The sequence below is a fragment of the Suricata suricatta genome, chromosome 12, assembly GCF_006229205.1.
Source record: "Suricata suricatta isolate VVHF042 chromosome 12, meerkat_22Aug2017_6uvM2_HiC, whole genome shotgun sequence".
NCBI lineage: Eukaryota > Metazoa > Chordata > Mammalia > Carnivora > Herpestidae > Suricata > Suricata suricatta.
The window spans coordinates 37558667-37577628 of record NC_043711.1 but is presented as its reverse complement, the minus strand read 5'-3'; the positions used below and the strand labels follow the sequence as shown (position 1 = coordinate 37577628).

General features: G+C 37.5%; 1 long non-coding RNA gene across 1 annotated transcript in view; it reads right to left on the bottom strand.

The window, feature by feature from the left end:
- Positions 1-10074: 10074 nt before the first annotated feature.
- LOC115274059 overlaps positions 10075-18962 on the bottom strand; it is a 48448-nt gene continuing 39560 nt past the window's right edge. The window contains exons 2-3 of the long non-coding RNA XR_003901069.1: positions 12887-12963; positions 10075-10304 (exon numbers count right to left, since the gene is read on the bottom strand). This is a non-coding gene — a long non-coding RNA (uncharacterized LOC115274059). The remainder of the gene's footprint in view (positions 10305-12886; positions 12964-18962) is intronic.

Below are 18962 nucleotides of genomic sequence, written 5' to 3'. Positions count from 1 at the left end.
TGTTCCATATTAACATGTTATTTTTCTTCCAGATATAACCAATCTTAAATGTGAGTTTTTGTCTAGTGCAGTGATTCATATTCACCTCCCTATGGTAGTTGTAGGGTACCATTCTGAAATACCTGAATGTGTTATCTCTCCCACAGGGATAGAAAATGTTATAAGAATTAAGTGAGATTATGTATATGAAAGTCTGTCAGAGAAAAACAAAGGAACAGCCTTCTAATAGTGTATATCGTCACTATCCTGATTTAGTTGAGGGACCTAAAGCCCCAGTGGGCACATAACTACCCAAGGTCACAGATAACCAGCTCTTCTGTCTTTTTCAGAATACCACGGATGCACTTTTACATAGTTTTGGGGTTTTTCTTTTTTATTTCTTTCTTTTTTTTGTCTGAACATCATCATAGAGAGGTCACAAAGATCACAAGGATGTCTCCTGAAAATTAAGAAGGGGAAAATAAAGCTACTCTGGAAAAGCAATGGCATATAGATCAGTAAAAACAGCCAAAGGGGATATAGAAATAAAAAAAAAATCAGGGCAGAATTTGGCCTACTGGCCCAGATGGTAAGGGAATAAACTACTTGTGATGTTTAATGTGAAGCTATAGAAAAGTTAATAGGCTTGTGAACAAATGTCCCAAACTCTCAGTTCAGGGTATTATTTCCCAATTCAAGAAACTTTTCTACCTTGAGGGTAACAAATTTTCCTCAGCTTTTGTGCAAAGGAACGACCACTACTTCATAAAATCTTTTATTTTCCTGTTTCCTTAATAAAAGGGTGCAGTATTACTTGGTGGAATTCTGCCCTATAATTTGATATCATGACACTTTCTTCCAGGCAGTGCAATGTGTTAGAACCATTGGTGCTAATCAGAACAGTGTGTATATCAGGGACTGTGCTAGTATATTAAATTATATCTCATATTCTTATATAATTCAGAAACCAGATATTTAAAAGAAATCACTTTCAGAGCTGTGGGATTTCATTTGTAGGATACTTAAGTCACATTTCAATGTGATGCATGTTCATTAAAAACATGAATTATCTTATTTTTATGTCACACAACTAGTAAGTGAAGGAACTAGACTTCCACACTTCATTATTTGAATTTTTAAATTCTTCAGCATTTACAGGAGGATGAAACTTAATTTTGCAGCTACCTCATCAATTTCCATATTCAAATGGATATACTGCTGTGTTCTGAAGTTGTATAGCTCTGATTTGCCACCATGTACAACGTAACAATACCTTGAATTGGATTTACTGCTGATTGTAATGTATCCCCATATTTTGGTCAATTTCTGAGGAAACTGACCAGACTTGAACTTGCCACCAGATGGCCACTGAGGGAAGGGAGAGGAGAACAGGCTCATAGGCTTTGAATATTTGATTTTATGCACATCCAGTCCAAGCTTCTAATTAAGGAGTCCTAATGTAGTTTCTTAAGAGAATTTGCTTTCTAGACTCCTACATGCAAAAATAAATGAAATACCTTGAAATTGCCAGTGAAGGGGTCACCCTGAAATCTACAGAATAAAAAGCAGAAACTTTCCAAGGAGGAAAATCTGTTTTCAAAAAAGGAAATGGATATTATAGCTTCTTTAATGTTATTCATTCAGAGAAGGTGAATCAACAGGTATAACAGACCTTGAACAAAACTCCTCTTTCATGTCTATTTAAATAAGAATTTCATTCAATTTATGGGGCTCTTAAATAGCTAAAAATTTATAGTGGTATTTCTTATATCCACATATATAAAGATCATTTTTTAATGTAATTTATCATGGATCATACTGAGGTGGTTCTAAAAATTGTGAACACTTTCTAATAGTTTTGCCTAAAGTTCTAATACAGTGAAATTTATTTATTCTTTTATAAAGTTTTTAAATCTTTATTTTTAAATGTTTTATTTATTTTTGATACAGAGAGAGACAGAGGATGAGAGGGGGAGGGGCAGAGAGAGAAGGAGACACAGAACTAGAAGCAGGCTCCAGGCTCTGAGCTAGCTGTCAGCACAGAGCCTGATGCGGGGCTCAAACCTACAAACCTGAGATCTGACCTGAGCCGAAGTCGGAGGTTTAACCAACTGAGCCACCCAGGTGCCCCAAGCTTTATTTTTTTTGAGAGAGATAGAGAGAGACAGAATGCAAGCCAGGGGAGGGGGGCAGAGAGAGAGAGGGAGACAGAATTCATAGCAGGCTCCGTGCTCTGAGCTGTCAACACAGAGCCTCATATAGGCCCGAACTCACGGACCCCGAGATCATGACCTGAGCCAAAGTCAAACACTTAAAAGACTGAGTTACCCAGGTGCCCCTATTTATTCATTCTTAAACTTTAAGATATTATTTAAAATAATCAGAATCCAGAAATCTAAAATCTAAATATTCAGCCTTGCTTTTAATTCCAATTATATAGAAGCTACAAATGTGAGATTGTAACACTATATTTAGATTGTAGATTATTTTTTTAATTATTCACCTGTTGAATAATTCAGTAGATATATATTGACACATTTAAAGTTCTTCTCACTTGATTCCAGCCTCCATTAAACCTAAAGTCTACTGGAGGAAAAGTTAAGTAGCCTTTGAGTTTAAATGCAGTATACCCAGTGCCATAATAGGGTCAGTGTGGCATATTATAATCACATAGTGCAGGGTTCTCTTATGTGAACTTGGGTCAGAGAGAGTTTCCTGGAAAAGTGACGTAGAAGGTGATACCTGATGTATAAGTTGGAGTCATCCAAGTAAAGATACAGAAAAGAATGCTTTAGTCACAGTCATATTTGAAGGTATGAAGACAAAAGAGAATTCTCTGAAGAGGTAAAGTTTAATTTGACTGGAAGTTAGAATTCTTGAACAATGGAAATAGGGATTGGGTATAATAAGTAAGACTATATTGCATTGTGGAAGTCCATTTTCATCATATTAAGCAATTTGACCTTCTTTCAAAGAGCATTAGGATTCTTTTGTTGTTGTTTATTTATTTTGAGAAAGAGAGCTAGAGAGCATGTGAGTGCATGAGTGGGCACATGCACGAGTGAGGGAGGGGCACAGAGAGAGAGGGCGAGAGAGAATCCTGAGTAGGCTCTGCACTGTCAGCACAGAGCCCACTGCTGAACCCTGAGATCATGACAGCCAGAATGAAGAGTTGAACACTTAACTGACTGAGTCACATAGGTACCCTGAGCACATTGGGATTTTTAGTAAGATTTTTTTAAAAGCAGCAGCCTAGCTCAGGTTCACATTTCAGAAACATTTCAATGCCCTAGATACTGAGGGTCTTATTTGGAGTAAGCTTTTGTGTTCCTAGCAAAAGGAATGTTTTTGTTGGCCTCAGCCAGAATACCGCTAAGGAAGAATGCAGAGGAGTAGCTGGAATCATCAGAATTTTGGAAGATTACATTGAGAGGGCTTTGGAATTGTTTGTAACTTGAGGAGGGTAAGGGTGAGGGGGCAGAGAACCTAAATTAGATTTCTGGAATCTACAACACTGGTGACTGCTTCCACTTCCAAAGACAGAAAACACAAGAGAAGCTTGCAAGTGAAGATCATGGGATCCTTTATGGTCACAGGAGGTTTTATGCTTCTGTAGGGTTCCAAATGACATGACCAGCAGAAAGTTGGATCTGTGGACCTTGAAGCTGAGGAATGAGATCTGAATTACGGATACAAGTTTTAGAGTTTTCAGCAAGTAGATGATAATTGGACACATGGAAGTAAATGCTGTTACTCAGGGAAGATATTTAAAAGAGTGAATCTCAAACTTTGGGTTTGGATAAATTACCTGGGAGACCTGATAAAATTCAGGGTTATAACTCCAGATCTCCTTATTGAGCAGGTGTAGGATGCTATTCAGAAATCTCTGTTTTTGACAAGTAAAGTCCCACCTCATTATTTTGATCAGATGATCTTCTGACCACTCTGAAATAAAGGAAGAGGGACTTCAATAGAAGCCTTAATAGGATTAGCACATGAGAGATGGGCATAGGAACTGGAACCCAGAAAGAAGACTGTGAAGAAGTAACCAGAGGCATTAAAGGGAAACCCAGGAGAATCAGATGACACGAATTCTATGGGAAGAGAATGGGAACAAGAGAAGGAATGGCTGACAGGGTCAGAAGTGTTGAGAGATAAAGTAAAGATGAAGGCCGAAATACACCCACCAGATGTAACAAAAAGGAGGTCATAACAAAGTTGGCAAGAACAGCTTCAGTAGAATAATGTGGGCTGAAGCCAGATTGCAGTGGGTTGAGGGTTGAATATGAGATGAGATGCGGAGACATGAAGCAGAGACAAACTCTTTTAAAAGAAGTTAGGCTTAGCAAAGGAAAGGTTGATGCAGCAGAGCACATGGCGGGCGCCGAAATGTTTAGGAAGGAAACAACTTCAGTGAAAGTCTTACCTCACACCTGACATGCTCTATTCCTAATTTTTTGGAATTTTTAAAAGAGTTTCATTGAAGTGTAACTTATATTTTATAAAATTCATTGATTTAAAGTATACATTTCATTGGCTTTTAATAAAATTACAAAGTTGTGTAACCATTACCAAAATCCAGGAGCAACTAATTCCATTGCCCCAAAGATGTTCCTCTTGCCCATTTACAGTTAATCCCGTCTCACGCCCAGCCCCAGTTAAACACGAATGCACCTCCCATCTCTATCAGTTTGCCTTTTCTATACATTCTGTATAAGTTGTACAATATGTGGTCTTTTGTGTCTGACTTCTTTGACTTAGTATGTTGTTGATGAGGTTCACCCATGTTGTAGCACACAATTATTATTTCATTCCTTTTTATTGCTAAATTGTATTCCATTTATCAATATATCACCTACTGTATATTCATAAATTGATGAACATCTGGATTGTTTCTAACATTTTGACTTTCATTCATGAATGATGCTGCTACAAACATTCACATGCAAGTCTTTTATGTAAACAGGTGTTTTCATTTCTATGGGCTACTTATCTAGGAGTGATTTTCCTCGATTGTATGTTAAGTTTATGTTGAACTTTCAAGAAACTGCCAAACACTTTCCTGAAGTAGCTGCATCATTTTATATCCCCACATTCCCACCCCAGTCCTTTGGAAGCTGATTTTTTTTTAAATTTGTATTCATGTTGTTAGCCTAGAAGGAAGAAGAGTTGTGCTCCTTTCAGTCAGTGGGGAGCAGAGTATGTTGCTGCTTCATGTTTTGTGCATGAAAACTATTGAAATATGTCTATCAGTGGCGGTCTAGATTCTAAGGGGCCAGTCTTGGAAATGGATTTTTCTACCCTTCCCATCACAGTCTCTGTCACTCTACCCCTATCCTTTCTTGTAAATACATAACAATCAATAGGTGGTTCACCTACACCCAAACAGATGTAGGTGGTCTTTTCTGGGATCTAGTGGGGCAGGAGGGTAGAAGTCCCTACATCCTGCTCTCTACTTGAGATACCATTATCTGCTATCATAGCTTAAGCATCACCAGCAGGGACTTTGGGGATGATAGTGAATTCCATTTAATGTCAATGTCCTCATCTTTACAATGATTATAATAATACCTACCTTACAGACATTTTTGTGATGACTAAATGAGATTGTGTATGTCAAGCACCTAACAGAGTTCAACCCAGAATTGGCATTCAAAAAACAGGTGTTTATATTGAATGATAAAAAACAAAAGAGAGTGTAGGCAAGTACTACAGTGCAGTTATATTCATGAAGTTTGCTTTATGTGAGTCTCTTTTGTTCATATCTTATGTTAACGTTCTCTATTTCAAATTGAAACCTTTTTAAATTTAGCACTAGATTATTTTTATTCGACATAGGTAAAAATCACAGTAGTAACAACAGTAATGCCCTTCATTATCTTATAGTAACAATATATCAGGACATTCACTAAAACCTTCCTTTTGTAAAATTTAGTGCTGAAACAGTTTTATGAGGTAGGCAAAGATCCCAGACGGTCCATGTCAGAGAGAAGACTTGTCATCTGTATATTTCTCACCATGACTCAACATCTTGACTACTGCTGTGTTGGCCCTGCCAGTGGGAATGACCGTATCAGGTACAGTGGTTGATAGGGAGAAGTACAAAGGTTAGAAAAGCTTGGGAGCTGTAGTTCAGGCTCATTTCCTGCATGTTTGTTACTCTGACAGAGGCAGGACCAGGAATCGCCTATAGCTGATGATTACAATCAGCTGTTCGGCATTTCGAGCTAACTTCATTCTCCTTCCCGCCCCACTTCAACACATATGCACTTCATTTCCCACTTTAATAGCTAAATTTTGCTCTGAAATAGTCAAAGTTAACTTTCGACATTTTCTCCATTAGATTGAATGCATGGGCTTTCTCTTTTTGTCTCTTAAATATGCTGCAGACTCTATTTGTTTAGGATTTATTCTCTGATGGCACTTATTAACTTGCTCATTTTACTGGGGTGTTTTATATTAAATGGAAGGCTCTCCCTTAAGCAGAGAGCATGCCTCTAATATAGAAATCAGGTGTTCAGAGAGAACTATTAATAAAACACTTTGGGTAGCCCACCACAGCATTCAGACACACAGTTCTTATGTGGTCAATAAGGAAGCATCTTCTTGGTCAGACATGATGGGCACCATTGAGGTTTACATGTCACATACCTTGGGAGGCATGCATTCTCTTCAGTATTCAGTTATTTTTTGAGAGAAATGTATAACCTAAAGTCACAGCCATTGTGTTAATATATATGTTCGGCAACAAAATAGGTGGCATTGATGCAGACGGTGTCACAAGTTGTTATTTTCAATGTGGTTCTACATTTGGAAAATATTTCTACTGTTTCCTTTAGTGCCATCAGTTTTAATGGCTTCTATTCCATCTTATTTTTAAGCAGTAAATATTCTAATATTTGAAAAGAAAATCAAAGTGATCCTTAATACTGGTGGCTAAAACTAATTTGGTATGCCAGCAAAATTTGTCGTTAGTGCATATATATCTAAATGCTTGTAGGCCAACAAATATATCCATAATTTAGCCTAGAATTCTTCAGTTAATAGTAACCAATGTGAAAATAAGTTTGTTTCTCTCATATGAAACAAAGTTTTTTTTTGTTTATTTATTTATCTTGAGGTGAGAGCAGGAGGAGGGGAGGACAGAGAGGGAGGGAGAGAGAGAATCCCAAGCTGGCTCCTTTCTGTTAGCGCAACGGGGCTCCATCTCATGAACCGTGAGGTCATGACCTGAGCTGAAATCAAGAGTCTTGGGCACCTGGGTGACTCACTCACAAGTTAAGTGTCCAACTATTGGTTTCAGTTTGGTTCATGATCTCATGGTTTGTGGGTTCAAGCCCCGCACCAAAGCCTGCTTGGGATTCTCTCTCTCTCTCTCTCTCTCTCTCTCTCTCTCTCTCTCTCTGCCCCTCCCCTGCTTGAGCCCTCTTTCTCTCTCAAAATAAACATTAAAAAAAAAAAAAGAGTTGGATGCTTAACCCACTGAGCTACCCAGGTACCCCAGTTCGTATATGCTTTTTGAAAACATGGGAACACAAATTTAAACATCAGGAGATTCCATAGAAAAATTTTCATTTGAAATTCTTTGATAAAGATTTTGGGGTGTCTGTGTGGCAGTCAGTTGGGTTCTGACTTTGGCTTAGGCTGAGATCTCAAGGCTTGTGAAATGGAGAGTTCTCTGCTGACGGCTCAGAGCCTGGAGCCCACCTTGGATTCTCTGTCTCCCTCTTTCTCTGCCCCTCCCCTTTCTCTCTCTCTCTCTCTCTCTCTCTCTCTCTCTCAAAAATAATAAATAAATATTTAAAAAAATGTAAATCCTTTCTTAGGCCTGAGTAGACTATGGACAGGTAGTATTTACTTACACTCTCTTATCTGTCCAAGTGGCCTTGCACACTTTTGGCTTTTGATTAATATCAGTGCATATGTAATGTACTAAAATATTTTTATCCATTTTACCATTTAGAAAACTGAACCTACATTTAAATGCCCCCCTTTTTTGCATGCAATTCAAGCCAAAGCTATAATTAATTTGAAGGTAATTTGGCACTAATTAAAAAGTGTAAATGGTATGGCAAACATTTATTTAATTTCCTGTGCTGATATAGAAATGATACCTAACAAATACTAAGTACTTTGTCACTTGTGGGGTGCCTGGGTGACTCAGCCATTTAAACATTTGACTCTTGATTTTGGCTCGGGTCATGATCCCACAGTTTGTTGGTTCCAGCCATGTGTTGGGCTCTGCACTCACAGCTCCGAGTCTACTTGGGATTCTCTCTCTCCCTGTCCCTGCCCCTCCCCCACTCTCTCTGGCACTCACTCATTCTCTCTTAAACTTAAAAAATATATATTTAAATAGGGGCGCCTGGGTGGTTCAGTCGGTTGAGCATCCAACTTCGGCTTGGGTCATGATATCAGGGTTCGTGGATTCAAGCCCCGATTTGGTCTCTGAGCTAATGGCTAGTTCAGAGCCTGGTGCCTGCTTTGGATTCTGTGTCTCTTTCTCTCTCTGCCCCTCCCCTGTTCAGGCTCTGTCTCTCTCCATCTGTCAAAAATAAATACATGTAAAAAATTAAAAAAATTTTTTAAAATATTTAAATAAATACTTTGTCAGTTGCTGTGGTTTACATATATTATTTCATTTAATTCTCACAAGGAGCCACAAAGTAGATGCTAAACTCTATTGTTACTTTAACAACAACCTGAATCTTAGAACAGTATGCATTTTGCACAAACTTGCAAGGAGTTGAGCTGAGAGAATCTTTTCTCTGAAACTTTTGTTCTTAAATAATTTACACTCTACTTTGTCTTACTGTGACATTTATATTCTCTTTTTAAAGGTATCTTTAAATTGTTAAATATTTTAAATATAGACACTTAAAAACATATGACTGTATAAATATGCATATTTACATAAATAAATATTTTTCCTCTTACTAAAAATGTGCTGCAGATACTCTGTTCCCTATGTCCCCTTGTAGGTCACAGAGGGTCCTCTCTTTAGGAATCACCCTTCAAAGGGGTCAGGGTTGTGTAGCATTCCTCCTCAGTATTTTCCTCTTTTCTGCTATTGTAAATGAATTATGTATATACCCTGAAGTAATTAGCAAAGAGGCTGTTGTTCAGCTGAATTTTAAACTAATTAATCTGACCTAATTCTTGTCAAAAATAATTAGGATAAAATATGTCCTCCCTAAGCAACTCTTTTAAGCTAAGATGCTAAAGCACAGTATCTCCTGTGTATTCACTCTGCTAAAATCAAGAGGGCTATTTATTAATAGTTCTATAGGAAATGCTAAAATGTTGCTCATGATATGCCTGTCACCTGAGCATCACCTTCTCAGTTTCTCTAAGTAAAAACAAGAAGCTAAACTAATAATGGGGAGTGTGACATGTGTGCTCTCAGTGAACCCTTAGCATATCGTGATTGGTAATTAAAACTTAAAAACTGGTTCCTCTTTTTCCTAAAGGCTTTTGGATGAGGATGTGTGCTCCATTTCTCCACCCATTCAGATTTCCTAATATAAAAGCTATTTATCTATCTTCTAACTCTCCCATTCCTTACCTATCCATTTTTATCTTTTATTTATAACATCCTTAGTGATCTAATGAAAGTGGAGAAATGTTTCATGTAGTGGGCAAGTCCTAAGCTGTATGTAGGAAGAGAATTTAGAAAAAGTAAATAAGCAGGTTATACTGAGAGATGCAGTTTGTCAACTATTTGAGATGGTCTCTGGTTACAATGCCTGCAGCTTTGAATGTGATGATGGCGTTTGCTATCAACAGTTGCCTTAAGCCTTAACCACCGTTCTGTCATTCTGTAGCAGTTTCTTCTGTGTGTCTTCTAACCTTGCTCTCTGATACATTAAGACGTTCTTAGAAGAGAGCATTATCGAACACATATATCATATTGTGAAGCAGTTCAGAGTTAATAATTTCCTTATTAAACCTCTGAACCCTTCGTGTTTTGTAGTTTCCCTCCCCAAACCCCTTCCAAGTTAGTTTCTAGGCAACCAATATGCACTGAATTACATTCAGCTCTTTATTTCAAGGCTGCAGTTCAGGATTTTGCTGCATATTTGTTGGCTCATTTATGGAGACTGCAGTCTAAAGTTCATTAATTCTGTTTAATCTTCAGTACTTCAGTGATTTGGTCCTAAACCACATTACCTGTACCTGTTCCTCATGTTTAAATCACACCAGTTCTGTGATGCTCTTTTATGTGCTGGTTATGCCAAAGGTTCTGCAAGGTCTCATCCGGAATCACAGAAGCAGAATTTCCACAATTCCCAGTTCTTGGTAATCATTCAGCCTTTTGGGGTAGCCTGTTAGGAAATTAGAATTTACAAAACATTCTTTCTTGAAAGGCCAACATGTCTACAGCTGACTTAATAAGAAAGAACATACAGTTTACAAATAGTCTGAGAATATACTAAGCATTTATAAAAGAGAGGGTATTGTTTGCTTTAACAAATTAATATTTTGATGTGGAACAGAGGTTCCTGGAAATATTCCTTTGTTGGTATGAATCAAGGAATCTAGGTTATACTTCCAAATTTCACCCATTACTGTGTAAGAATGAAGATTAATCTTTCTGCAGAACTGTTCCTTGTCTTGAATGTTTAGTGTTTTGAAATGTTCTCTCAAAAACTCCAAGCAAGGCTTCTGTGTGTTATATATGTATATGCACATAAATTTACATCCTCACAATTGAGCAGAAACATAATCCTTCAGTCTCTTAAAACACGGAGTAATCATCTGCATAGATCACATTAAAGGATGGCTTGGAGAAGAGGAAAGTCAAATGCTTTCAAACTCTGATCCATTCCTTTTCCCTTCACCTGCTTCTAGTCTAGCTGGTGGAATATAAGACTTGGTGAAAAAACAAATTGGGTGGTCTTTTACAGGCTCAGCCAGCTGTCCCCTCAAGTTCATGATGGGCAAACCTTCCAGAGCATCTTTTCACGAAGGTGGAGCACTCTAGACAAGGTGTCTGCTGCCCAGCCTTCTTTACATCATGAGGTGCCACGGTACTGGGTTTTCCTCAGAAAACAGAGGCAGAAGTGATGTATGCCATTCTTAGTCTTGTCCCTAAAAAGTCCTTCTGCATGACCTCCCACATGTCTCTCATTTTCTTCTCAACCTGAGGCACAATTAAATATCCTGGCAGCCCTTCTGTCACCCACCAGTGACCACATGTGAAAACCATCTCTTCAGACCTTGCCAGTAAACAATGATTAATCACTGAGAATCTGGGTATATCTGTTCCAATAGCAAATATTACTTAACGTATAAAAGTAAGAGCACCTGGGTGGCTCAGTCAGTTAAGCATTTGACTCTTGATTTCAGCTCAGATCATGATCTCATGGTTCCTGAGATTGAGCCCCTCATCTGGCTCTGTGCTGACATCACAGAGCCTGCTTGGGATTCTCTCTCTCCTTCTCTCTCTGCCACTCTCCTGCTCATGTGCACTTTCTCTCTCTCAAAATAAACAAATATTTAAATAAATAAATAAATAAATAAATAAATAAATAAAAGTAACATAAGCCCTTAGATAGTATGATTTCACTCAGTAGAACCACAAACACTTTTTGGGGCACCTGGGTGGCTCAGTCAGTTAAGCATGCAACTCATTGATTTCGGTTCAGGTCATGATCTCACAATTCGAGAATTTAAGCCCTGTGTTTGGCTCAGCACAGAGCCTGCTTGTGATTCTCTCTCTCTCTCTCTCTCTCTCTCTCTCCCCCTCTCTCTCCCTCTCTCTCTCTCTCTTTCTCTTCCTTTCCCCTGCTTACTTGCGTGCTCTCTCTTTCTCTTTCTCAAAATAAATAAGTAAACTTAAAAAAAAAAAGAACCACCTACATACTTAATTGCCTGCTATGTGCCATATACTACAGATTTTGAGGATCCAACAGTAACCACATCAAGAATGGCCCATAACTTCATTCAGTTGTAACTAGGAGAAAATAAACATAATTGAAACTATTGCATTAAATACTATAATTATATGCATGTAAAGAAAGGCAAAATAGAAATTCAGTGGCTAGAGTGCACATAATATAGTGAGAACTAAATGACGTAGCATCGACAAGTATTTTTATTTATTTATTTATATTTATTATTTGCATATAGTTTAGAGAAAAATAATTCTGGATTTCATGTTATATTCAGGGAACTGAGTCCAGAGTAGACTAGTAGACTCAATAGGTTAAACTATTTCTTAAAATAGTTTTTTCTTTTCTTTTAGCTGTAAGTGCACTTAGGAAATGTTTCATTTACTTCTTTCACAAATGAGGAGAAATGTATTTTCCAAATTAATAATGCCATCTGCTTTAATAAATAAAATATTTAATATGTGCAGGAACTATGTTATTTTCTATTTTTAACAATTTTTTATGGTGAAACTTAGCATTCATATTGATGACTCTGCCAGAAAAGATACATAGGTCAGAAATTTACCATGAAATTTGCACCCCTGGAATGCCACTCAGGCTGTATGCTAGTAACTGTCTGCTCCTCAGAATTGGTAAACAGTTCACCCCACTTCCAACCCATTTCCTCCTCACCTCCTTATTATATGTCTTTGTAGCCTCATGATTATTACTTTGCTTTTCTTCATAGTTTTAGCATATTCACATGCATCCAAAATGATGTTTTTTTAGTATGTTTTTAAGTTCAAGTAACCTGAATCATAATAGTATGCATGCTTTTATGTCTGGGTTTTTTCATGCAACTCTACATTTGTGATATTCATTCACGTTCTTGTTTGTAGCATTACTTGGGTCATTTTCATTCTATTGCATGCATATATCACAATTTAGTCTACTGTATAAATATCCTAAAATGTATCTACTTTAGAAAGAATAACATTTGGTTGTTTGTTATGAATAGTATAGTAATCTTGTACCTGTTTCTTGGCACATGTATCCATATATTTCCATCTCTTACTTCTCAAACGTTCTTTGGTGTTGGACAAGCATTCTTCTGTAGAATTCAAAGATATGTTATTATGAAAAAAGGTGCAAAGGAAGGGCTGAGGTAACATAAGAGAACTAGATATACTGTATTAGTTACCTGATGGCAATTTCACAGATTTTTAGTTCAATGTTTAGTGGATTACACTGAGCTCTGTCGTGCATCACTGAAACAAATGAATAGGGAAAAGAGATGATCATTGTCCTCTTTAGAGTGTCATTATTCATTTTTTGGTAACATGGGTGGGATGCAGTGCCTTGTTCCTGCTCTAAGGTTTGGATTTCACCCTTTATATTATATTATTTCTGGCCTTTTGTCAAGCCAAGTTTTCCCCCCCACATCATGGCATATGCTGTTCCATTGGTCTAGAATGTTCTTATTGTAAAATCTTACATAGCTAATTTCTCTTATTGTGATTGCTTCAACTCAACTCAGAAATCTTCAATAGTTGTCATTGCCCCTTGTCACTTTCAATTTCCTTGTCCTTTATAATTGCTGTTAGAGAATTTATCACTGTTTGTATTTGTCCTGTTCATAGTTTTTTTCTTTTTCATTTCTTTTTTCTCCTTCCTTCTTTCCTTCCTTCTTTCCTTCCTTCTTTCCTTCCTTCCTTCCTTTCTTCCTTCCTTTCTTCCTTCCTTCCTTCCTTCTTTCTTTCTGCCTTCCTTCCCTTCCCTTCTTCCTTTCCCTCCCTCTTTCCTTCTTTTCCCCCTTCCCTTTCTTCTTTCTTTCTTTCTCCCTTTCTTCCTTTCATTCCTTTTTCCCCCTATCTTCCTGAAATATAAGCATTAGAAATTTCATCTCTTTTGCTGAGCAAGCTAGTCCAAGTGTCTAGAACAATAGCTTGCATATAATAAGGTGTTCAATAGATGTCTAATAAGTAAATGGAATGAAGGAAGGAGGGAAGGAAATAAAGGAGGAAGGAAGGAAGAGGGAAGGTGGAAGTCCAAGCAGTAATAAGGCCATCCACATTAATAAAACTGTAATTCTGCATGACAGGTATAAATGAGAGATTTGTGGGTTCAGCTCCTATTAGGAGACCACACGCAATCCAAAATATACCAAACAATTAAAGGTCAGAAAGAAATAGGGAATCCAATGTTTCCACACATTGAGGCAGATGAAAAGTAACAAGGGAAACCAAAGACACAGGACAGTGTGTGACTATCATTCCAATTGTCTATGTATCTCTTTTCCAAGCTGTAAATACACATATTCCTAGTGATCTGACTAATGTTCATCTCAAATAAAGAATCTGAGTCAAAAGTGACCTCAAGGTTACTAGCCATGGAAACACAGGAGAGAGTGTGTCATTAGATGCTCTTGTCAAAGAACAAAGAAGAGAACAAAAAAAGGAGGAGGAGGAGAAGGAAGGAAGGAAGGGTAAAGAAAAGTAAAAGAAAAGAAAGAGGAGGGAAAGGGAGGGGAAATGAGGGGAGTGGAGGAAAGAAACCTAGTAAGCAAGGGTTAAATGTGTCTTGCATTCATTTGGAACAAATTGACTGATATCCAGAGTTTAATGTGAGTGAGACAATTGGGCAGCCCTCGGAGAAAAAGTCTTGGAAGTCTTCACAGAATTGCTTGTCTATAGCTGTTATGGGAACAGACACAAAGGGTCAATATTTACAAGGATCTATAAGGAGTGTAATAAGATAAGTCTAGGAATGGCCTTTAGGAAATCACAGAACAGTAAGCCTCATAACAAAGGTATAAATTCTAGGAATTTACTAACCCATTATCAATAAAATAAATGTATCTTTGACATTGTAAAGAAAAGAGAGGCACATACCACGGTAGTTAGATTCAGTAAGAATGTAGTCAAAATCCCATATATTAACCCTTTAATCAAATAATGTTTTCTATTCTTTTAGGTTGTTTTCTTTCACCCCAAGGTGGTAACTTTAATTTTACCATGTTGTGAGCAAAAGAAATGACTCATTTTACAGATAACTTGACAAGAATATGAAGTAAGAAAAGCAGGGCATGAACTGTGTTTTGTAGATAACAAATTCCTTTTCTAAAGTCATTGCTGTGAAAATAGTAGAATGGAACAACCCAGGAAGCCCAGGGAAATTACATGGGAGAGTAGTCAATAGATTGCAGAGGAGAAAAAATGTGAGCATTTCTCAGGAAAAAAAATGACTTTGATGTGAGGACTATGACACCTAAATGGAGCAGAGAATCTGGGACATACATCCACATCTCTCATTTGTGAGAGTTCATTGGGAAAGATTTATGTTGAGTAATTTTGCTTGGCAATGAACTTAATACAGCCCTCCTCTTACCTCAATTTTTAAAAATGCAAAATTAGACTAAGTAGCAGAGCAAGATCTTCTGCCTTCTAAAGCTGACTCAGCATTCCATAATATTTATATATAGAACTCCAAGAACTATAATATAAAAAATGGAGTTTATTTTGCTACTTTGTAAAAGGATCTTTGGTTTCCCATTTCTCTTACCTGTGGTTCTCGTGGTAAGAAGGTCCTTGGTGGGTTCTTCCTGAGGACCAAATAGACCCAAAAGAGTGATATTGGAATCAAATATCAACTCTGACCTCTATCTGCCTGACTCAAAACTGCCAAGCCTTGTGGGCATTGAGGATTTTTCTATTTCTCCACTAATCTCTAAGAACAAAGGTATTACCCTTTCACCTGGATGTCTCTCAAGGATCCAGAGTGTGTGATCTATTTCACTACAGTAGTACAAGAAATCCCCAATGCTGAGAAGAGAAATCAGTTTCAGTACAACACTTTGAAATTTTATTATTTTCTAGTTGGGGATAGGCAAAATTGAATGAAAATTCTCAGTTCCAGCTTTACTTAGAGGTAGTTCAAGTCAGAGAATCATAATAATTTCCACTCTGAAAAAGATATTCCTGATCATCTATAAATTGCTCATCTTCCCAATGAGGGTATTATAGACTAGGGAGAAGTGACTTACATAATTCATTCTTTCATACATTTAGATAGCAGTTATTTACTGTCCACCAACTACACATATGCCAGGCCCTTCATTAGTGGTTATATAGATAAAATGGTCACTAAGACTTTATTTTTGCCCTCAGGAACTTAAAGTAAATTGGGCAGTTAAGATGAGTAAACTGTGAATGCTAGCCATCATCTCAGCACAAAAGAGGACAAGGTATGCAGTCCTTAAGTGGATATGCTGTGCACTGAGGCTGTCTGAGTTCACAGTGAACACCACTGTTCAGATGTTGCATGGCTTTGGGCAATTGAATTCACTTAATTATGCTTCAGTTTCTTTTTCCATGAAATGTTGGTATCTTTATCTTATAGGATTGCTTGATGCTTAAATGATAATAATACTTAGTAAAATATTTAATAATTAGTAACTGATAAATAAGTGTATTTGTAGTTGTTGTAGTAGTCGAATAGTAGTATCATTATTATTATTAGAATCCAGACCTGGAGGCTGCTGGGTGGCTCAGTCTGTTGAGCGTCTGTCTTTGGCTCAGGTCATGATCTCATGGTTCATGAGTTCGAGCCCTACATTGGGCTCACGGCTGTCAATGCAGAGCTCACTTTTGATTGTCTGTCCCCGCTCTCTCTACCCCTCTCCTGCTCACACTCACTTTCTTTCTCAAAAAAGAAAGAAAAAATAGAGAAAGAAAGAAAAAAGAACGAATGAACGAACAAAGAATCCAGACTTAGAAGTTAAAAAGAAAGCTTCCTGGCAGTGAAATTTGTAGGTCATGACTATATTAAGGCTTAGGAAGAATATTCTGTCAAAAGGCATGAAATTATTTTCTGGGGTTCTGCTTCTGATTTCCTGAACTTAATTTCTGACTTTTGAGGGCTTTTTGAATGGCACATTTTGTCTTGGGCCATAAGTACACTACACACATAGCTTTAGGGATGACTCTTATGCTCATGATGATCCTAGATTAGTAGCTCTTATATTCTAGTAAATAACAGTGAAGTTCACGAGGAAGGAGTGGCTTTTCCTAATTCACACAAGTTGTTGTTCAAGTTGGAAATTTGGCTTTCTGGGGTGTAAGTTCTTATCCACTAACCCAAACATGATGAACTTTATGAAAATACTGTATAAACCATAATATGTAACTTAAGTGTAGGTTGTTAATATTTTCTGTCTTCCACTATAGGCTGTAAGTGCTCTGAAGTATGAGATGTATCCATTATCTATCTCTGAGTAACAAAGTGCTTCAAAACTCAGTAACTAAAGCAACAATAATTATTTAATCTACTTTGGTCAGGGCTCAGCAAGGATGACTTGCTCTGCCCCGTGCAACGTCAGTTGGGGTGGTTTGACTTGAGGCTGGGGGCCTGCCTGCCTGCCTTCTTTCCTTCCTTTCTTCCTTCCTTCCTTCCTCTTTGCGAGAAAAGAAATATTTTTAAAAAATTTTTAATTTTTATTTCTTATAGAGAGAGAGAGCAAGCTTGAGTGGGAGAGGGGCAGAGAGAAAATGGGAGACATGGAATCCAAAACAGGCATCAGGCTTTGAGCTGTCAGCACAGAGCCCAAAGTGGGGCTTGAACCCACAGACTTTGAGATCATGACCCAAACTGAAGTTGGATGCCTAACCGACTGAGCCACCCAGGCACCCCAAGGGATATACTTCCAGATGGCTCACTCAGATGACTAGCAAATTGGTGACAGCTGTTGCAGGAACTCAACCAAAACCGGGGGCCTCATTTCCTGCTGGCTGCTTATTTAGGCTTCCTTACAGCATGGCTGCCTCAGGATAGTCAGACTGCTTACCTAGTAGCTTAAGGCTTATAAGTGAATGTCATACAAAAACTGTATGGCTTTTTTGCGCTAACTTCAGGAGTCAAATAACATTAGTTCTGGCATAGTTGCAAGCCCATGCAGATTCATAGAGAAGGAATATAGACCCTTATTTCTCTATAGGGGAAGTATCAAAATTATATGAAAACAGCCTATGATTGTGACATTGAAAAATCCAGTTTGCCAAAAAATACCATCTCTACTTTGCCTGCCTGAGTGTCTAGTATAGTGTCTGACAAAATATTGGTACTTAATAAATATTTGCTTTCTGAATGAATAATTTCAGTGCATGAAAATAACTTGATAAATCCTTATTATTATCCTAGTTTCTGCTTTTTTTCTAACTGACACAGATTCTTGGTGTTAGACTTGGCTCCTGGGTTGAGATTTACTTTTTAATCTGGGCATTTCCTTTTGTATGTCTTCAGTTGATATTAGAATCTTAAACTCTTTTGAGGAATAAGGAAATGATCACAAAGAAAGATTGATAGTGCCTTTGAAAAATAGTAATTTGAATAAATGAGGTGGAATTTGTAAAGATTTATTTATCAAGTCATCAAAGTATAAGAGAGGAATATAATTTTGAAAAAAAGGAAATAATTGATGATGAACCAGTGTGGTGGCGAAGAAGGACACAATTTGATGACAAGCAATTGGGCAGCTTCTGGAAGAAGAGCAGCCAAAAGAAGTATCAGCAGAACTGTGTTTAATTAATGGACAGCAGCAGAAGAAGGCACCCTATAAAAAAGATTAGAGATAGCAATTGAGGCTGTGCCTCCTGGGAAATATTGGCTGACTGAAGGACTTCTGTGTGTGATGTGATTAAAATAATCAACGAGAATGTTGAACATTAATTCATGAATTTAAAAGATTTAGTATCCCTATCTAAAGCTGTAGAAAACATCAAACAGTAATTTCTAATTAATCAGGGAGTCTGGGGAAGACCACCAGTACTATGGCTGTTTTCAGAAGTTACAATGGAAATGTCTTCTCCTTTGTAACAACCTGGTATATTAGTTGCCCATCAAGATTTAATTCTGCACCCTTACTATGAAACATATTCAGAACTGAAATTTTTTCCCAATATTTTATTGTCAAGTTGTTTTCTGTACAACACCCAGTGCTCTTCCCCATAAGTGCCCTCCACCATCACCACCACCTCTTTTCCCCCCTCCCCCTTCCCCTTCAACTCTCAGTTCATTCTCAGCATTCAATAGTCTCTCAAGTTTTGTATCCCTCTC